Source organism: Ranitomeya variabilis, chromosome 1 (genome assembly GCF_051348905.1).
Source record: "Ranitomeya variabilis isolate aRanVar5 chromosome 1, aRanVar5.hap1, whole genome shotgun sequence".
Taxonomy (NCBI): Eukaryota; Metazoa; Chordata; class Amphibia; order Anura; family Dendrobatidae; genus Ranitomeya; species Ranitomeya variabilis.
Window position 1 is genome coordinate 741,337,689 of NC_135232.1, and position 23,070 is coordinate 741,360,758.

Consider the following 23,070-nt stretch of genomic DNA (forward strand, 5'->3'; position numbering starts at 1 on the left):
TCTTTCCATTCTGCCATATGTTGCTCCCATCTTTCTCTCTCTGGCTCTACTGCCCGAGTGCGGCTGTGCTGAGTGCGGGCGGCTGTGCTGAGTGCGGCTGGCTGTGCTGAGTGCGGGCGGCTGTGCTGAGTGCGGGCGGCTGTGCGTGGCGGTGGTGAGTGCGGGCGGCTGTGCGTGGCTGTGGTGAGTGCGGGCGGCTGTGTGTGGCAGTGGTGAGTGCGGGCGGCTGTGCGTGGCGGTGGTGAGTGCGGGCGGCTGTGCGTGGCGGTGGTGAGTGTGGGCGGCTGTGCTCAGTGGGGCGGCTGTGCTCAGAGCGGCAGCTGTGCTCAGTGCGGGTGGCTGTGCTCAGTGCGGGCGGCTGTGCTCAGTGCGGGCGGCTGTGCATGGCAGTGCTGAGTGCGGGCGGCTGTGCTGAGTGCGGGCGGCTGTGCTGAGTGCGGGCGGCTGTGCTGAGTGCGGGCGGCTGTGCATGGCGGTGGTGAGTGCGGGCGGCTGTGCGTGGCGGTGGTGAGTGTGGGCGGCTGTGCGTGGCGGTGGTGAGTGCAGGCAGCTGTGCTCAGTGCGGGCGGCTGTGCTCAGTGCGGGCGGCTGTGCTGAGTGCGGGCGGCTGTGCTGAGTGCGGGCGGCTGTGCGTGGCGGTGGTGAGTGCGGGCGGCTGTGCGTGGTGGTGGTGAGTGCGGGCGGCTGTGCTCAGTGCGGGCGGCTGTGCTCAGTGCGGGCAGCTGTGCTCAGTGCGGGCGGCTGTGCTCAGTGCGGGCGGCTGTGGTGAGTGCGGGCGGCTGTGCTCAGTGCGGGCGGCTGTGCTCAGTGCGGGCGGCTGTGCGTGGCGGTGCTGAGTGCGGGTGGCTTTGCTGAGTGCGGGTGGCTGTGCTGAGTGCGGGTGGCTGTGCGTGGCAGTGGTGAGTGTGGGCGGCTGTGCTCAGTGGGGCGGCTGTGCTCAGAGCGGCAGCTGTGCTCAGTGCGGGTGGCTGTGCTCAGTGCGGGTGGCTGTGCTCAGTGCGGGCGGCTGTGCATGGCAGTGCTGAGTGCGGGCGGCTGTGCTGAGTGCGGGCGGCTGTGCTGAGTGCGGGCGGCTGTGCTGAGTGCGGGCGGCTGTGCATGGCGGTGGTGAGTGCGGGCGGCTGTGCGTGGCGGTGGTGAGTGTGGGCGGCTGTGCGTGGGGGTGGTGAGTGCGGGCAGCTGTGCTCAGTGCGGGCGGCTGTGCTCAGTGCGGGCGGCTGTGCTGAGTGCGGGCGGCTGTGCTGAGTGCGGGCGGCTGTGCGTGGCGGTGGTGAGTGCGGGCAGCTGTGCGTGGTGGTGGTGAGTGCGGGCGGCTGTGCTCAGTGCGGGCGGCTGTGCTCAGTGCGGGCAGCTGTGCTCAGTGCGGGCGGCTGTGCTCAGTGCGGGCGGCTGTGGTGAGTGCGGGCGGCTGTGCTCAGTGCGGGCGGCTGTGCTCAGTGCGGGCGGCTGTGCGTGGCGGTGCTGAGTGCGGGTGGCTTTGCTGAGTGCGGGTGGCTGTGCTGAGTGCGGGTGGCTGTGCGTGGCAGTGGTGAGTGCGGGCGGCTGTGCGTGGTGGTGGTGAGTGCGGGCGGCTGTGCTCAGTGCGGGCAGCTGTGCTCAGTGCGGGCGGCTGTGCTCAGTGCGGGCGGCTGTGCTCAGTGCGGGCGGCTGTGGTGAGTGCGGGCGGCTGTGCGTGGCTGTGGTGAGTGCGGGCGGCTGTGCGTGGCGGTGGTGAGTGCGGGCGGCTGTGCGTGGCGGTGGTGAGTGCGGGCGGCTGTGCGTGGCGGTGGTGAGTGCGGGCGGCTGTGCTTGGCGGTGGTGAGTGCGGGCGGCTGTGTGTGGCGGTGGTGAGTTCGGGCGGCTGTGCGTGGCGGTGGTGACTGCGGGCGGCTGTGCGTGGCTGTGGTGACTGCGGGTGGCTGTGCGTGGTGGTGGTGAGTGCGGGCGGCTGTGCGTGGCGGTGGTGACTGCGGGTGGCTGTGCGTGGCGGTGGTGAGTGCGGGCGGCTGTGCATGGTGGTGCTGAGAGTGCGGGCGGCTGTGCTGGGGGCCTGAGCAGGCGGGGACACCGGCGCGCTGTGGGGGTCAGGTGCCGGAGTCGCCGCTAGCTCAGGCCCCCGGCACTTGCTATATTTACCTGTCCCCCGTTCCACCGCTCCGTCTTCCGGGTCCTCCTCTAGTTGTGACTGTTCAGTCAGAGGGCGGCGCGCATTAAGCGAGTCATCGCGCCCTCTGAACTGAACGTCACAGGCGTCCGCGCTTTCCGGCGCCATTTTCTTGAAGACACGCAGTGTGTCTTCAAGAAAATGGTGCCGGAAAGCGCGGACTGCGCAGGCGCCGATTCCGGGAGCAGGGGGACATTCATGGCCCGGAATCGCGTTGGTGGAATGGGACAGGTAAGTATTGCATACTCACCCTCCTGGCTCGTCCCTGCTTCTCTGTTGGAGATCGCGGTGTGCGTTCAGCGCTTACGCATACCGCGATCTCCTTGGAGCGTCACTCTGTGGGGTCCAGACTGCGCTGGCGCTTGCGCTTGTGCAGTCTATAAAGGCTTTGGACAGAGTGACGCTCCCAGCATTATATTATAGATATATACACTGCTCAAAAAAATAAACGGAACACTTAAAAACAGAATATAACTCCAAGAAAATCAAACTTCTGTGAAATCAAACTGTCCACTTAGGAAGCAACACTGTTTGACAATCAATTTCACATGCTGTTGTGCAAATGGAATAGACAACAGATGGAAATTATTGGCAATTATCAAGACACACTCAATAAAGGAGTGGTTCTGCAGGTGGGGACCGGGGACCACAGACCACATCTCAGTACCAATGCTTTCTGGCTGATATTTTGGTCACTTTTGAATGTTGGTTGTGCTTTCACACTTGTGGTAGCATGAGACGGACTCTACAACCCACACAAGTGGCTAGGTAGTGCAGCTCATCCAGGATGGCACATCAATGCGAGCTTTGGCAAGAAGGTTTGCTCTGTCAGTGTAGTGTCCAGAGGCTGGAGGCGCTACCAGGAGACAGGACAGTACACCAGGAGATGTGGAGGGGGCCGCAGGAGGACAACGACCCAGCAGCAGGACCGCTACCTCAGCCTTTGTGCAAGGATAAACAGGAGGAGCACTGCCAGAGCCCTGCAAAATGACCTCCAGCAGGCCACAAATGTGCATGTGTCTGCACAAACGGTTAGAAACTGACTCCATGAGGATGGTCTTAGTGCCCGATGTCCACAGATGGTGGTTGTGCTCACAGCCCAACACTATGCAGGACGCTTGGCATTTGCCACAGAACACCAGGATTGGCAAATTCGCCACTGGCACCCTGTGCTCTTCACAAATGAAAGCAGGTTCACACTGAGCACATGTGACAGACGTGACAGAGTCTGGAGACGCCATGGAGAGCGATCTGCTGCCTGCAACATCCTTCAGCAGGACCGGTTTGGCAGTGGGTCAGTAATGGTGTGGGGTGGCATTTCTTTGGAGGGCTGCACAGCCCTCCATGTGCTCGCCAGAGGTAGCCTGACTGCCATTAGGTACCGAGATGGTATCCTCAGACCCCATGTGAGACTATATGCTGGTGTGGTTGGCCCTGGGTTCCTCTTAATGCAGGAAAATGCCAGGCCTCATGTGGCTGGAGTGTGTCAGCAGTTCCTGTAAGATGAAGCCATTGTAGCTGTGGACTGGCCTGCCTGTTTCCCAGACCTGAATCTGATTGAACACATCTGAGGCATCATGTCTCGCACCATCCACCAACGTCACGTTGCACCACAGACTGTCCAGGAGTTGGCAGATGCTTTAGTCCAGGTCTGGAGGAGATCCCTCAGGAGACCATCTGCTGCCTCATCAGGAGCATGCCCAGCCATTGTAGGGAGGTCATACAGGCACGTGGAGGCCACACACACTACTGAGCATCATTTCCTTGTCTTGAGGCATTTCCACTGAAGTTGGATTAGACTGTAACTTCATTTTCCACTTTGATTTTGAGCATCATTCCAACTCCAGACCTCCGTGGGATATTAGTTGTGATTTACGTTGATCATTCTTAGGTTTTATTGTTCTCAACACATTCCACTATGTAATGAGTAAAGATTTACAACTGGAATATTTCATTTGATTATGGGATTATTACTTCAGTGATTATGGGATTTTAGTGTTCCCTTTATTTTTTTGAGCAGTGTGCATATATATATATATATATATATATATATATATTTTTTTTTTTTTTTTTTTTTTTTTTTTTTAAATATATATATATACATATATATATATAGTAGAGGTTTGTACTCACTCTTGAGCTGCTCTTGAGGTAGGCACAGGAGGCGGTTTTCATGCAAAGTCCAGGCAAGTTTATTTAACTTCATAAACCGCTCCGGGTGGCAAAACAAAACAGAGCTTGGTCAGGCACAAAGTGAAAACAAACTGAAAACAATTAGTCCATATGGTATTGAGGGTCCGCCCGCTCGGGTCAGTGCCTTTAGCAACACACACTGAAGGTGAACACGAACTGCAAGTAAATAGTCCATATAGCCATGCGGGACTGCCCACTCAGGTCTGTGTCTTTAACAACACACACTGGAGGTCTCCACACCTCCAGCCACAGACACTGAATGAGAGACTCGGCCTCCATTTTATCTGCCAAACCACACCCCTGGGGTTGGGATATGTGAGCGGTCATTCCCACCCATCTCTTATGACCGCTCAAATGGCACTTCGATGATGGGCAACAGTACCAGAGGACTGCGGAAGTGGGTCACTGGGGAGGTCAGCTGGCATGTGGGAACGACAGTAGTTTAAGATTTCTCGGTAACACCCCGGTAAGTAGAATCTCTGCAGAATGCGCTCGTGGCTCTTATCTTCCCCCAGGTGACCACCCAACACATGGGAATGAACCATGTTTAACACCATGCGTCTATAGGGCCCTGGCATCAGTAACTGCTCTATCACTTCACCTTGGCTTGGTTACTCTACAAAGCAGATCCCCAATCACAGCAAAACGAGTGAACCGATTGTCGGCCCCTGGCTCCTGAGGCACACCATTTAATACAGTTACATTTTCAAATGACCCTTTAAGAGTTAGGTCCCTGAGTTCAGCAGTTCCAAAGTTTCCCCCGAAACCCTCCAGATCAGGGACGTTGGCCTCAGTGGATGCTGCCTCATCCTCATCGCGAACAAGTACACAAAATAGAAACCTATCATCCACAACCTGCGATGAGGTTTCTTCAGGAGCAACCTGGCTGTTGGCAACCAGACATTCTCCCTTTTACTACAAGTCCCAAAATAACACAAAGTCCCGCCCTATTATAATAGTGTGCAATAGGTCCTTGACCATGCCGACCTCATGGGACTCGGTGCCATAGTTTGTATTTATGACCACTTGGGCCATAGAGTAGTCCTTCGCATCGCCATGGATGCAGCAGACGCCCACCCTCTTTCCAGGAATCAGCCGATGAGGAATTGTGGCCCTCACTAGGGTTACCAAACTTCCTGAGTCCAGCAGACCAGTCACTTTCACCCCGTTTACTGTCATGGGGCATGCCTGTGGTCCCTCGCCTGTTTGTGGGACAGCGCTGCAGGTGTGGTATGCAAAATATGAGCAGCGCCGTCCCATGCTGCAGTCCATTGGCTTGGTGGTCATAGGGCAACGGGCGGCTATGTGACCTGGGGTATGACACCTCCAACAAATATACTATTGGACAGGGCTTTCCACTCAGGTGCCACCTGGGTTAATGGATGTCCCACCCTTTTTTTGGTGTCCGACTCATTTTGGGACCCCCAGTACGGGGTGGCTGCACCCCCTTGCTTCCCCAAGGCCCTCTCGACCGCCTGGTACCACTCCACCAAGCTTATTAGGTCATTGGCATTACAGGGATCTCCCTGGGCAACCCAGGATTGCTCCGGTCTTGGTAGGGAGTGTATTAACCTGTTTTTGGACCAGGTGTAGGATTTCAAACATTTGGGACCTGGGAGGTTTGTAACTACGATATTCTCACTCGTGCACCCATTACGCCCTGACAGTCTGAGTCACTCCTAAACGTGCCAAGATCTCAGCCTTTAACTTGGCGTATTATTTTGCATCCTGCAACGCTAAGGCTGCTTTCACACTAGCGTCGGTACGGGCCCGTCGCAGTGCGTTGGGCCAACGTACCGATGCATGCTGTGAAAGAAATGCCCGACGTGGACAGCGGAAGCAGTCTTACAAAGCTTCCGCTGCCCCATTGCAAGGTCCAGGGAGGAGAGGCGGAATTTAGGCCGCGCATGCGTGGTCGAAAATGGCGGACTCGATGCACAAAAAAACATTACATGTAACGGTTTTTTGTGGTGGCGGTCCGCCAAAACACGACGCAACCGTCACATGACGGTTGCGACGTGTGGCAATACGTCGCAATGCGTTGGTAATGTTAGTCTATGGGGGAAAAACGCATCCTGCAGACAACTTTGCAGGATGCGTTTTTTCCTCCTGAATGACGCATTGCAACGTATTGCAAACGACACTAGTGTGAAAGTAGCCTAAGTCATAATATGCCTTCTGCGGTTCACCTGTCAAATATGGCACCAGAACTTCTACCCACTGCTCTGGAGGCAATTTCTCCCACTCCGCCACCCTTTCAAACACAGCCAGGATCACTTCAAAGTCATCATCCGGGGTCACCTTTTGCAATGCTCTTCATACCGTTTTCCTCAAGTGAGACTCATCACCTGGATTTGAGGTTGGAGCAGTTGCCCTGCCACAGATCGCCTCATCTAGGAGTTCCATCTGCTGCCGGTGCTCCTGCTGCATCAGCTGCTGCTGATGTTGCTGCTGCCACATCTGTTGCTGCTGCAGATTAGCCTGTACCAGTTACTTTATCAAATCCTTCTTGTCAGATTTCGCTCCTGCAGCCGCTTTTACCCAGGACATGCGATATATGTGCAGCAGTCACACTGCCCCTTGGGATTCATACCTGTGCTTCTAGCACCAACTGTAGAGGTTTGTACTCACTCAGTTGCTCTTGAGGTAGGCAGAGGAGGCGGTTTTCATGCAAAATCCAGGCAAGTTTATTTAACCGCTATGGGTGGCAAAACAAACAGAGTCTGGTCAGGCACAAAGTGAAAACAAACTGAAAACAAATAGTCGTCCATATGGTATTGCAGGTCTACCTGCTCAGGTCAGTGCCTTTAGCAACACACACTGAAGGTGAACACGAACTGCAAGTAAATAGTCCATATTATCCTGTGGGTCCGCCCGCTTAGGTCAATGTCTTTAACAACACACTGGAGGTCTCCACATCTACAGCCACAAACACTGAATGAGAGACTTGGCCCCCATTATATCCGCCAAACCATGCTCCTGGGGCTTTTAATATGTGAGCTGTCATTCCCATCCATCTCTTATGATTGCTCGTAAAACCCGGCTCTGGAATGGCCAATATAACTATATGTGCTGGAGCATGCTTTCGAGCTCACAAGAAATTGGACCCCAAAAGTTGTTGTACTATTTGTCCTGATTACGATGATACCTGATATGTGGGGGTAAACGACTGTTTGGGCGCATGGCAGAGCTCGGAAGAGAAGGAGCGCCGTTTGACTTTTCAATGCAAAATTGACTGGAATTAAGATGGGACACCATGTTGCGTTTGGAGAGCCCCTGATGTGCCTAAACATTAAAACCCCCCACAAGTGACTCCATTTTGGAAAGTAGACCCCATAAGGAACTTGTCTAGATGTGTTTTGAGAGCTTTGAACCCCCAAGTGTTTCACTACAGTTTATAACGCAGAGCCGTGAAAATAAAATTATTTTTTTTTTTCACAAAATAGATTTTTTAGCCCCCAGTTTTGTATTTTCCCAAGGGTAACAGGAGAAATTGGACCCCAAAAGTTGTTGTACAATTTGTCCTGATTACGATGATACCTGATATGTGGGGGTAAACGACTGTTTGGGCGCATGGCAGAGCTCGGAAGGGAAGGAGCGCCATTTGGAATGCAGACTTAGATGGATTGGTCTGCAGGCGTCACGTTGCATTTGCAGAGCCCCTGATGTACCCAAACAGTAGAAACCCCCATAAGTGACCCCATATTGGAAACTAGACCTCCCAAGGAACTTATCTAGATGTGTTGTGAGTGCTTTGAACCCCCAGGTGTTTCACTACAGTTTACAACGCAGAGCCGTGAAAATAAAAAATCCTTTTTTTTCCCACAAAAATGATTTTTAGCCCCCCAAATTTTTATTTTCCCAAGGGTAACAAGAGAACTTGGACCCCAAAAGTTGTTGTCCAATTTATCCCAAGTACGCTGATACCCCATATGATGGGGTAAATCCCTGTTTGGGTGCATGGGAGAGCTCGGAAGGGAAGGAGCACTGTTTTATTTTTTCAACACAGAATTGGCTGGAATTGAGATTGGACGCCATGTCATGTTTGGAGAGCCCCTGATGTGCCTAAACAGTGGAAACTCCCCAATTCTAACTGAAACCCTAATCCAAACACACACCTAACCTTAATCCCAACGGTAACCCTAACAACACCCTTAACCCTGACACACCCCTAACTCTAATCCAAACCCTAATCCCAACCGTAAATGTAATCCAAACCCTGACCCTAACTTTAGCCCCAACCCTAACTTTAGCCCCAACTGTTATGATCTGGTGGCCTAGGAACAGCATGGACGAGCTCTGGAGTAGGTGGCCTCTATACTGACCGCAGAGCCTGAACTTAACACCGCAACTATAAGTAGCCGTGGGATGTTCCTGTCACTCCCTCGACACCTCGTCACAGCCGGAGGACTAATTACCCTTAAAGAAAGAAACAGGAAAACTATCTTGCCTCAGAGAAAATCCCCAAAGGAAAGACAGCCCCCCACAAATATTGACTGTGAGACGAGAGGGAAATTACAAACGCAGACTGAAAACAGAATTTAGCAAAGGATGCCACGCTACCAAGAAAGAAAAGACAGGACAGAGTACTGTGCGGTCAGTATTAAAATACAAAAATCCACCACAGAGAATACAAAAATCTCCACACCTAACTAAAGGCATGGAGGGTAACTCTGCGACTCCAGAGCTTCCAGTTTGGCTGAATAAATCCTTACACAGACAAAGCGGGACAAGAAAAAACATAGCAATTCACTGAACTATAAAGTCCACCGCATGTGGACTGCAAAAACAAAGCCAGGACTTATCTTTGATGATTTGGACAATCCAGCAGGAGAAACCAAGCAGAGATGTGAATCCTCCAGAAAAACAATGGACAACTGGCACTCCCTAAAGGGTGAAGCCAGACTAAATAGCCCCGTCCAAAGTGGAAGCACCTCATGACTGCTGTGAAGGACAAACAGCAGCACTACTGCTTATAACCACCGTAGGGAGCCCAAGAGCAGAACCCACAACAGAATTCACAGCAGTACCCCCCCTTGTGGAGGGGTCACCGAACCCTCACCAGAGCCCCCAGGCCGATCCGGACGAGCCAAATGGAAGGCACGAACCAAATCGTCAGCGTGAACATCGGAGGCAACAACCCAAGAATTATCCTCCTGGCCATAACCCTTCCACTTGACAAGATAATGAAGCCTCCGTCTTGAAAAATGAGAATCCAAGATCTTCTCCACAACATACTCCAACTCCCCATCAATCAACACCGGGGCAGGAGGATCAACAGAGGGAACCACGGGTACCACATATTTCCGCAACAAAGATCTATGAAAAACATTATGGATGGAAAAAGAGGCTGGAAGGGCCAAACGAAAAGACACTGGATTGATAATCTCAGAAATCCTATAAGGACCAATAAACCGAGGCTTGAACTTCGGGGAAGAAACCTTCATAGGAACATGACGAAAAGACAACCAGACCAAATCCCCAACCCGAAGCCGGGAACCCACACGCCGACGACGGTTGGCAAAACGCTGAGCCTCCTCCTGAGACAACACCAAATTGTCCACAACATGAGCCCAAATCTGCTGCAACCTGTCAACCACAGAGTCCACCCCAGGACAATCAGAAGACTCAACCTGCCCTGAAGAAAAACGAGGATGAAACCCAGAATTAGAAAAGAATGGTGATACCAAGGTAGCCGAACTAGCCTGATTATTAAGGGCAAACTCGGCCAATGGCAAGAAAGCCACCCAATCATCCTGATCGGCAGACACAAAGCATCTCAAATAAGTTTCCAAAGTCTGGTTAGTTCGCTCGGTTTCGCCGTTTGTCTGAGGATGAAATGCGGAAGAAAAAGACAAATCAATGCCCAGCTTAGCACAAAAGGACCGCCAAAACCTAGAAACAAACTGGGAACCTCTATCGGACACAATATTCTCCGGAATGCCATGCAAACGAACCACATGCTGAAAAAACAAAGGAACCAACTCAGAAGAGGAAGGCAATTTAGGCAAAGGTACCAAATGAACCATCTTAGAAAACCGGTCACCCAGATAAAAGACATCCTCTGGGAAACAGGAAGATCCGAAATAAAATCCATAGAAATATGCATCCAAGGCCTCTCAGGGACCGGCAAAGGCAAAAGCAACCCACTGGCGCGGGAGCAGCAAGGTTTGGCCCGCGCACAAGTCCCACAGGACTGCACAAAAGAACGCACATCCCGTGACAAAGAAGGCCACCAAAAGGACCTACTAACCAAATCTCTGGTACCAAAAATCCCAGGATGGCCAGCCAACACATAAAAGTGAACCTCAGAAATCACTTTACTAGTCCATCTGTCAGGAACAAACAGTTTCCCCGCTGGACAGCGATCAGGTTTATCAGCCTGAAACTCCTGAAGAACCCGTCGCAAATCAGGGGAGATGGCAGAAAGAATCACCCTCTCCTTCAGAATACCAACCGGCTCAAGAATCCCAGGGGAATCTGGCAAAAAACTCCTAGAGAGGGCATCAGCCTTAACATTCTTAGAACCCGGAAGATACGAGACAACAAAATCAAAACGGGAGAAAAACAGGGACCATCGGGCCTGTCTAGGATTCAGCCGTTTGGCAGACTCGAGGTAAATCAGATTCTTATGATCGGTCAAGACCACAATACGGTGCTTGGCCCCCTCAAGCCAATGTCGCCACTCCTCAAATGCCCACTTCATAGCCAACAACTCACGATTGCCGACATCATAATTGCGTTCCGCAGGCGAAAACTTTCGAGAAAAGAAGGCACGCGGTTTCATCAAGGAACCATCAGAATTCCTCTGAGACAAAATGGCCCCTGCCCCAATCTCAGAAGCGTCAACCTCAACCTGAAAAGGAAGAGAAACATCCGGCTGACGCAACACAGGGGCAGAAGTAAATCGGCGCTTAAGCTCCTGAAAGGCAGAAACAGCCTCAGAGGACCAATTAGCTACATCAGCGCCCTTCCTCGTCAAATCGGTCAGGGGTTTAACCACACTGGAGAAGTTGGCAATGAAATGGCAATAAAAATTAGCAAAGCCCAAAAATTTCTGAAGGCTCTTCACGGATGTGGGCTGGATCCAATCATGAATGGCCTGAACCTTAACCGGATCCATTTCTATAGATGATGGAGAAAAAATGAAGCCCAAAAAAGAAACCTTCTGTACTCCAAAGAGGCACTTAGACCCCTTCACAAACAAGGCATTATCACGAAGGACCTGAAATACCATCCTGACTTGTTTCACATGACTCCCAATCATCTGAAAAAATCAAAATATCATCCAAATATACAATCATGAATTTATCAAGATAATTCCGAAATATATCATGCATGAAGGACTGAAACACAGATGGAGCATTAGAGAGTCCGAATGGCATCACAAGGTATTCAAAATGGCCTTCGGGCGTATTAAACACAGTTTTCCATTCGTCACCCTGCTTAATACGAACAAGATTATATGCCCCTCGAAGGTCAATCTTAGTAAACCAACTAGCCCCCTTAATCCTAGCAAACAGATTAGAAAGCAAAGGCAAAGGGTATTGGAATTTGACCGTGATCTTATTCAAGAGGCGATAATCAATACAGGGTCTCAAGGAGCCATCCTTCATGGCAACAAAAAAAAAACCTGCTCCTAATGGAGAAGAAGATGGCCGTATATGCCCCTTCTCCAAAGACTCTTTACATAGCTCCGCATGGCGGCATGTTCAGGCACAGACAGGTTGAAAAGTCGGCCCTTAGGAAACTTAGAGCCTGGAATCAAGTCAATAGCACAATCACAGTCCCTATGCGGTGGAAGGGAACTGGACTTGGGCTCATCGAAAACATCCTGGAAATCTGACAGAAACTCATGAATTTCAGAAGAGGGAGAGGAGGAAATTGACATCAGAGGAACGTCATCATGAACCCTCTGACAACCCCAACTAGTCACAGACATAGATTTCCAATCCAACACCGGATTATGTACCTGTAACCATGGAAACCCCAGCACAATAGCATCATGCTAATTATGCAACACCAGGAAACGACAATCTTCCTGATGGGCTGGCGCCATGCACATGGTTAACTGTGTCCAAAACTGAGGTTTATTTTTAGCCAATGGTGTAGCATCAATACCCCTCAAAGGGATAGGACTCCGCAAAGGCTGTAAGGGAAAACCACAACTTCTGGCAAATTCTAAGTCCATCAAATTTAAAGCGGCGCCTGAATCCACAAATGCCATGACAGAGAATGACGATAATGAGCAGATCAGGGTCACAGATAACAGAAATTTAGGTTGTACAGTACTGATGGTAACGGAATTAGCGATTCTCTTGGCACGCTTAGGGCAATCAGAAATAACATGAGCAGAATCGCCGCAGTAAAAGCACAACCTATTCTGACGTCTGAATCCTTGGCGTTCAGCTCTAGACACAATCTTATCACACTGCATAGGCTCAGGACTCCGCTCGGAAGACAATGCCATAGTGTGCACAACTCTGCGCTCACGCAAGCGCCGATCAATTTGAATGGCCAGAGACATAGAATCACTCAGACCTGCAGGCGTGGGGAAGCCCACTGTTGTGGATTCTGTTTGTGGGCTCCCTCTGGTGGTTACTGCTGGTACTGGGTGACTTTGGTGGGTTGCGGCCTTTGGTTTCCACCTGTCCATCAGTGGCTGGGTGTTTCCTATTTTACCTGGCCTTTCTGTCATTTCCCTTGCCGGCTATCAATGTATTCAGATGTGCTCTGTTTGGTTCCTGCCTACCTGCTCCCAGATCTTTCAGGATAAGCTAAGTGCTGATTTTCAGTTGTTTGGTTTTTTGTCCAGCTTGCTTATTATGTCTCTATGCTAGCTGGTAGCTCTAGTGGACTGAGGTTCTCCCCATGTGCCATGAGTTGGCACATGGGTTCTTGTAATCTCAGGATGGTTTTTTTTGATTAGGGTTTTTTGCTGACCGCTCAGTCCCGTTTTGTATCGTTCTGCTTTCTAGTTTACAGCGGGCCTCAATTTGCTAAAACTATATATATCATCTCTATGTGTGTGCCTTCCTCTCATTTCACCGTCAATACATGTGGGGGGCAACTATATCTTTTGGGGTTCATTCCGCTGGAGGCAAGTGAGGTCTTTATTTTCTCTGCAGTGCTAGTTAGCTCTTAGGCTGGTGCGTGGCGTCTAGAACCAACGTAGGCACGCTCCCTGGCTATCTCTAGTTGCGTTTGTCAGGCGTAGGGCAGCGGTCAGCCCAGGTTCCATCACCCTAGAGCTCGTCCGTAATATATTTGAACTTTGCTTGTCCTGTGCTATCCCTAGCCATTGGGATTCATGACAGCCCACCATAACATCTTTAACAGATTCAGAAAGACCCTTTCTGAAAATTGCCGCCAAAGCATCCTCATTCCACTTAGTAAGCACAGACCATTTTCTAAATTTCTGGCAATATGATTCTGCCGCTTCTTGACCCTGACACAGGGCCAACAAGGTTTTCTCAGCATGATCCACAGAATTAGGTTCATCATGCAATAACCCAAGTGCCTGAAAAAAGGTGTCTACATTAAGCAAGGCTGGATTCCCAGATTCCAGGGAAAATGCCCAATCCTGCGGGTCGCCACGCAACAGAGAAATGACAATTTTTACCTGCTGGATGGGATCACCAGAGGAACGGGGCTTCAGAGCAAAAAACAGTTTACAGTTATTTTTAAAGCTCAAAAATTTGGACCTGTCCCCAAAAAACAGATCGGGGGTAGGAATTCTAGGCTCTAAAACAGGAGTCTGCACGATATAATCAGAAATACCCTGTACTCTAGCAGCAAGTTGATCCACCCGAGAAGCAAGTCCCTGAACATCCATGTCAGCGCCTAACTCTTGAGCCACCCAGAGGTGAAGAGGGGAAAAAAAACACAACAGAGTACAGAAAAAAAAATGGCTCAGCACTTTCTTTCCCTTCTTTTGAGATGCGGTTAACTCATTGTTGGCCAGTTGTACTGTTATGATCTGGTGGCCTAGGAGCAGCATGGACGAGCTCTGGAGTAGGTGGCCTCTATACTGACCGCAGACCCTGAACTTAACACCGCAACTATAAGTAGCCGTGGGATGTTCCTGTCACTCCCTCGACACCTCGTCACAGCCGGAGGACCAATTACCCCTAAAGAAAGAAACAGGAAAACTATCTTGCCTCAGAGAAAATCCCCAAAGGAAAGACAGCCCCCCACAAATATTGACTGTGAGAGGAGAGGGAAATTACAAACTCAGACTGAAAACAGAATTTAGCAAAGGAGGCCACGCTACCTAAAAAGAAAAGACAGGACAGAGTACTGTGCGGTCAGTATTAAAATACTCCAAAAATCCACCACAGAGAATACAAAAATCTCCACACCTAACTAAAGGCATGGAGGGTAACTCTGCGACTCCAGAGCTTCCAGCTTGGCTGAATAAATCCTTACACAGACAAAGCGGGACAAGAAAAAACATAGCAATTCACTGAACTATAAAGTCCACCGCATGTGGACTGCAAAAACAAAGCCAGGACTTATCTTTGATGATTTGGACAATTCAGCAGGAGAAACCAAGCAGAGATGTGAATCCTCCAGAAAAACAATGGACAACTGGCACTCCCTAAAGGGTGAAGCCAGACTAAATAGCCCCGTCCAAAGTGGAAGCACCTGATGACTGCTGTGAAGGACAAACAGCAGCACTACCACTTATAACCACCGTAGGGAGCCCAAGAGCAGAACCCACAACAGAATTCACAGCAGTACCCCCCCCCCCCTTGTGGAGGGGTCACCGAACCCTCACCAGAGCCCCCAGGCCGATCCGGACGAGCCAAATGGAAGGCACGAACCAAATCGTCAGCGTGAACATCGGAGGCAACAACCCAAGAATTATCCTCCTGGCCATAACCCTTCCACTTGACAAGATAATGAAGCCTCCGTCTTGAAAAATGAGAATCCAAGATCTTCTCCACAACATACTCCAACTCCCCATCAATCAACACCGGGGCAGGAGGATCAACAGAGGGAACCACGGGCACCACATATTTCCGCAACAAAGATCTATGAAAAACATTATGGATGGAAAAAGAGGCTGGAAGGGCCAAACGAAAAGACACTGGATTGATAATCTCAGAAATCCTATAAGGACCAATAAACCGAGGCTTGAACTTCGGGGAAGAAACCTTCATAGGAACATGACGAAAAGACAACCAGACCAAATCCCCAACCCGAAGCCGGGAACCCACACGCCGACGACGGTTGGCAAAACGCTGAGCCTCCTCCTGAGACAACACCAAATTGTCCACAACATGAGCCCAAATCTGCTGCAACCTGTCAACCACAGAGTCCACCCCAGGACAATCAGAAGACTCAACCTGCACTGAAGAAAAAACGAGGATGAAACCCAGAATTAGAAAAGAATGGTGATACCAAGGTAGCCGAACTAGCCCGATTATTAAGGGCAAACTCGGCCAATGGCAAAAAGCCACCCAATCATCCTGATCGGCAGACACAAAGCACCTGAAGCACCTGATGACTGCTGTGAAGGACAAACAGCAGCACTACCACTTATAACCACCGTAGGGAGCCCAAGAGCAGAACCCACAACAGAATTCACAACACCCAACCCTAACCCTAACTTTAGCCCCAACCCTAACTTTAGCCCCAACCCTAACCCTAACTTTAGCCCTAACCCTTATTTTAGCCCCAACCCTAACCCTAACTGTAGCTCCAACCCTAGCCCCAACCCTAACCCTAACACTAGCCCTAACCCTAGCCATAACCCTAGCCCTAACCCTATCCCTAGTCCTAATCCTAATGGGAAAATGGAAATAAATACATTTTTAAACTTTATTATTTTTCCATAACTAAGGGGGTGATGAAGGGGGGTTTGATTTACTTTTATAGTGTTTTTTATAGCGGATTTTTATGATTGGCAGCTATCACACACTAAAAGACGCTTTTTATAGCAAAAAGGTTTTTGCGTCTCCACATTTTGAGACCTATAATTTTTCCATATTTTGGTCCACAGAGTCATGTGAGGTCTTGTTTTTTTTTATGGGACGAGTTGACGTCTTTATTGCTAACATTTTCGGGCACGTGACATTTTTTGATCGCATTTTATTCTGATTTTTCTGAGGCAGAATTACCAAAAACCAGCTATTCATGAATTTCTTTTGGGGGGGGCGTTTATACTGTTCCACGTTTGGTAAAATTGATAAAGCAGTTTTTTTCTTCGGGTCAGTACGATTACAGCAATACCTCATTTATATCATTTTTTTCTGTTTTGGCGCTTTTATATGCTAAAAACTATTTTATAGAAAAAATAATTATTTTGGCATCACTTTATTCTGAAAACTATAACTTTTTTATTTTTTTGCTGATGATGCTGTATGGTGGCTCATTTTTTGCGGGACAAGATGATGTTTTCAGCGGTACCATGGTTATTTATATCTGTCTTTTTGATCGCGTGTTATTCCACTTTTTCCTCTTTTTTTTAATTTTTTTCACGGTGTTCACTGAAGGGGTTAACTTGTGGGACAGTGTTATATGTTGGGTCGTTACGGATATGGCGATACTAAATATGTGTACTTTTATAGTTTTTTTTTATTTATTTACATAAAGAAATTTATTTATGGGAATAATATATATATATTTTTTCTTTATTTAGGAATTTATTTTTTTTTTACACATGTGGAAATTTTTTTTATTTACTTTTTCACTTTGTCCCAGGGAGGGACATCACAGATCGCTGATCTGACAGTTTGCACAGCACTCTGTCAGATCGGCGATCTGACTTACAGCGCTCCTGGCTTACCAGCGGCTGCACTGAGCAGGCGCTTGGTAAGCCATCTCCCTGCAGGACCCGGATGCAGCCCCGCGGCCATTTTGGATCCGGGGACTGCAGGGAGAGGAGGTAAGAGACGCTCGGAGCAATGCGATCACATCGCATTGCTCCAAGGGTCTCAGGGAAGCACGCAGGGAGCCCCCTCCCTGCACGATGCTTCCCTATACCACTGGAACACTGCAATCATGTTTGATCACAGTGTGCCGGGGGTTAATGTGCCGGGGGCGGTCCGTGACCACTCCTGGCACATAGTGCCGGATGTCAGCTGCGATAGTCAGCTGACACCCGGCTGCGATCGGCCGCACTCCCCCCGTGAGCGCGGCCGATCGCATATGACGTACTATCCTGTCGATGGGAATTAAGGCCCACCCCACCTCGACGGGATAGTACGTCATATGGGATTAAGGAGTTAATGAACAATATGTTTAATTTTTAAAAACAAATGGGAAAAACTGGCGTGGGCTCTCGCGCAATTTTCTGCGCCGGGGGGAAAGCCGACTGCCGGGGGCCAATATTTGTAGCCTGGGAAGGGAGTTATACCCATGGCCCCTTCCCATGCTATGAATATCAGCCCGCAACTGTATGCATAGCCTTTACTGGCTATTAAAATAGGGGGACCCCCCCAAAAAATGGCATGGGTCCCCCTATATTTTATAGCCAGAATGGCTACGCAGACCGCTGCGGGCTGATATTCATAGCCTAGGAGGGGGCCATGGCTAATGCCCCCCAGCTACAAAAACCAGCTCCCAGCCGCCCCCTACAATGGCGCATCTGTACGATGCGCCAATTCTGACATTTAGCCTCTCTCTTCCCACTGCCCTGTAGCGGTGGCGTATGGGGTAATAAGGGGTTAATGTCACCTTTTGTATTGTAAGGTGACATTAAGCCCGGTTTAGTAATGGAGAAGCGTCAATAAGACACCTGTCCATTACTAATCCTATAGTAGTAAAAGAGTTTAAAAAAAGACTGCCAGAAAAAAGTATTTTAATATTCTTAATTTCACCATACTTACTACCACGCCTAATTCCTGAGGCGCCCTCAATCGCCTACAAAAAATAAAAAATAATAAACCAACCTAATACTCCCTGTCCGACGCAGTCCAATTAATTATGAGTGTCCCACAATGATCTCCCCTATAGACCTATCACATCAGGAGATGTTACAGCTCTATAGACCTTCAGTGACACACTAACAGGAGACAATGGCTCCTGCAGTGTTATCACTGAGGGTTCAATGAGTTGATTGCTCTCACTTTACGGCACTGCTGCATGAGAATTTTCCCACACAGCTGTGCCGCAAAGTAAGTGACAGTATCAACTATACTGTACTTAGAGCGGCGGAGGGATACAGGATACCTTCCGTCATTGTATCCCGGAGCTCCTGTAGAGTGGTCGCATCAGCTGATGTTACAGTCCTCCACGGGAGATCGTAGAGGGACAATCGTATTAACTGGATTACGGCAGACACAGGGAGTATATTGTTGGTTTATTATTTTAATTTTTTTTCAGGTGAGCAAGGGCTTCGAGGATTAGCTGTAGATGGTGAGTATGAGCTATATACATACTGTATGTGTTCATTTTTACATTCAGCACATTAGCCAGATGATGGGACTACTACTGTCTCATCATTGGCTCATGTGTCAATACCCTGTCACTGCAGCAGGCATAGCTGGATGGGACTTTTTAGTCCCATCGGACGATGCCTGCACACACACACACACACACAGTGACACAGCCCTGGCAGACCCCCCACACAGCCCCGCAGACCCCTAGACAGCCCCGCAGACCCCTGCACAGCCCCACAGACCCTCAGACAGTCCCGCAGACCCCCGCACAGCCCCGGCAGACCCCCGGACAGCCCGCAGACCCACAGACAGCCCGCAGACCCACAGACAGCCCGCAGACCCCCAGCCACAGCCCTGCCAACTCCCGCCGACCCCACACACAGCCCCACTGACTCCGCACACAGCCCCGCAGACCCAAACACACAGAAACACAGATCCCGCCCGCACACACAGACACACACACTGTCATCACCCATACTCTGCCCACACACTTCCCTCCTCCCGGGCCGCAGCATTTCTCGCAGGGTGTTCTGTCCGTGGAACCTGGACACGGTGCCGGAGATTGCGGTATGTGTTCAGTGCTTATGCATACCACAATCTCTACCGTGATCTCCTGGACCACAATCCTCATCATGCGTAAAACTGTGGGGTCCAGACTGCACAGACCCGACACGCTTGCGCAGTCTATAAAGGCTTCAGACAGAGTGACGCTCCTAACATTATATTATATATATATATATCTATATATATATATATAGTACAGACCAAAAGTTTGGACACACTTTCTCATTTAAAGATTTTTCTGTATTTTCATGACTATGAAAATTGTACATTCACACTGACGGCATAAAAACCATGAATTAACACATGTGGAATTATGTACTTAACAAAAAGGTGTGAAACATCTGAAATTATGTCTTATACTCTAGGTTCTTCAAAGTAGCCACCTTTTGCTTTGATGACTGCTTTGCACACTCTTGGCCTGTACTGTATATATATATATATATATATATATATATATATATATATATATATATACTGTATATACACTGTTCAAAAAAATAAACGGAACACTTAAACGACAGAATATAACTCCAAGAAAATCAAACTTCTGTGAAATCAAACTGTCCACTTTGGAAGCAACACTGACAATCAATTTCACATGCTGTTGTGCAAATGGAATAGACAACAGATGGAAATTATTGCAATTATCAAGACACACTCAATAAAGGAGTGGTTCTGCAGGTGGGGACCACAGACCACATCTTAGTACCAATGCTTTCTGGCTGAAGTTTTGGTCACTTTTGAATGCTGGTTGTGCTTTCACATTCGTGGTAGCATGAGACGTACTCTACAACCCACACAAGTGGCTCAGGTAGTGCAGCTCATCCAGGATGGCACATCAATGCAAGCTGTGGCAAGACTGTTTGCTGTGTCTGTCAGCCTAGTGTCCAAAGGCTGGAGGGGCTACCAGGGGACAGGCCAGTACACCAGGAGATGTGAAGGGGGCCATAGGAGGGAAACAACCCAGCAGCAGGACCGCTACCTCAGCCTTTGTGCAAGGAGGAACAGGAGGAGCACTGCCAGAGCCCTGCAAAATGACCTTCAGCAGGCCACAAATGTGCATGTGTCTGAACAAATGGTTAGAAACTGACTCCATGAGGATGGTGTGAGTGCCCGACGTCCACAGATGGGGGTTGTGCTCACAGCCCAACACCGTGCAGGACGCTTGGCATTTGCCACAGAACACCAGGATTGGCAAATTCGCCACTGGCACCCTGTGCTCCTCACAGATGAAAGCAGGTTCACACTGAGCACATGTGACAGACGTATCAGAGTCTGAAGATGCCATGGAGAGCGATCTGCAACATCCTTCAGCATGACTGGTTTAGCAGTGGATCAGTAATGGTGTGGGGTGGCATTTCTTTGGAGGGCCGCACAACCCTCCATGTGCTCACCAGAGGTAGCCTGACTGCCATTAGGTACCGATATGAGATCCTCAGACCCCTTGTGAGACCATGTGCTGGTGCACTTCGCCCTGGGTTCCTCCTAATGCAGGACAATGCCAGACCTCATGTGGCTGGAGTGTGTCAGCAGTTCCTGCAAGATGAAGGGACTGAAGCTATGGATTGGCCTGCCCGTTCCCCAGACCTGAATCCGATTGAACACAACTGGGACATCATGTCTCGCACCATCCACCAATGTCACATTGCACCACAGACTTTCCAGGAGTTGGCAGATGCTTTAGTCCAGGTCTGGGAGGAGATCCCTCAGGAGACTATCCGCCGCCTCATTAGTAGCATACCCAGGCATTGTAGGGAGGTCATACAGGTACGTGGAGGCCACAAACACTACTGAGCATCATTTCCTTGTCTTGAGGAATTTCCACTGAAGTTGGATCAGCCTGTAACTTCATTTTCCACTTTGATTTTGAGCATCATTCCAACTCCAGACCCCCGTGGGATATTAGTTGAGATTTACGTTGATAATTTTTAGGTTTTATTGTTCTCAACACATTCCACTATGTAATGAATAAAGACTTACAACTGGAATATTTCATTAAGTAATATCTATGATGTGGGATTTTAGTGCTCCCTTTATTTTTTTTGAGCAGTATATATATATATATATATATATATATATATATACACTCACCGGCCACTTTATTAGGTACACCTGTCCAACTTCTTGTTAACACTTAATTTCTAATCAGCCAATCACATGGCGGCAACTCAGTGCATTTAGGCATGTAGACATGGTCAAGACAATCTCCTGCAGTTCAAACCGAGCATCAGTATGGGGAAGAAAGGTGATTTGAGTGCCTTTGAACGTGGCATGGTTGTTGGTGCCAGAAGGGCTGGTCTGAGTATTTCAGAAACTGCTGATCTACTGGGATTTTCACGCACAACCATCTCTAGGGTTTACAGAGAATGGTCCGAAAAAGAAAAAAAATCCAATGAGCGGCAGTTCTGTGGGCGGAAATGCCTTGTTGATGCCAGAGGTCAGAGGAGAATGGGCAGACTGGTTCGAGCTGATAGAAAGGCAACAGTGACTCAAATCGCCACCCGTTACAACCAAGGTAAGCCTAAGAGCATCTCTGAACGCACAGTGCGTCGAACTTTGAGGCAGATGGGCTACAGCAGCAGAAGACCACACCGGGTACCACTCCTTTCAGCTAAGAACAGGAAACTGAGGCTACAATTTGTACAAGCTCATCGAAATTGGACAGTAGAAGATTGGAAAAACGTTGCTTGGTCTGATGAGTCTCGATTTCCGCTGCGACATTCGGATGGTAGGGTCAGAATTTGGCGTAAACAACATGAAAGCATGGATCCATCCTGCCTTGTATGGAGCATCTTTGGGATGTGCAGCCGACAAATCTGCGGCAACTGTGTGATGCCATCATGTCAATATGGACCAAAATCTCTGAGGAATGCTTCCAGCACCTTGTTGAATCTTTTCCACGAAGAATTGAGGCAGTTCTGAAGGCAAAAGGGGGTCCAACCCGTTACTAGCATGGTGTACCTAATAAAGTGGCCGGTGAGTGTATATATATATACTGTATATATACAGCTCTGGCAAAAATTAAGAGACCACTGCAAAATGTTCAGATTGTCTGAGTTTTCTCTTTATAGGTATATTTTTGAGTAAAATGTAAATTGTTCTTTTATTCTACAAACTTCTGACAACGTCTCCAAATTTCCAAACAATAAGTTTTGTATTTTTTTTCTGAAAATGAGAAATGGTCAAAATAAAAAAAAAACAGTGCTTTCAGACCTCAAATAATGCAAAAAAACAAGTTCACAATCATTTAGAAACAACAATACTAATGTTTTAACTCAGGAAGGGTTCAGAAATCAATATTTTGTGGAATAACCATGATTTTTAATCGCAGATTTCATGTGTCTTGGCATGCTTTTCACCAGTCTCCCACACTGCTTTTGGGTGAACTTATGCCACTCCTGGTACAAAAATTTAAGCAGTTCTTTTTTGTTTAATGGCTTGTGACTATCAATCATCCTCTTGATTACATTCCAGAGGTTTTCAGTGGGGTTCAGGTCTGGATATTGGGCTGCCCATGACAGAGTTTTGATGTGGTGGTCTCTTAATTTTTGCCAGAGCTGTATATATATATAGAAAGAGAGATAGAGAGAGAGAAAAGAGCACAGCAGCACTATGCATGAATTCAGGCCATGTGAAAACACAGAAAAACATTAAAAACATTGAATTTGGATTTTACTACTCAAAAAACATTTTTTCAAAAAAAATGTTTAACTTACGGTTATGAACGAAAAATGAAGGTTGTTAGAGCACAAATTGGCCAATTCATATGGAAGGGTGACCTCC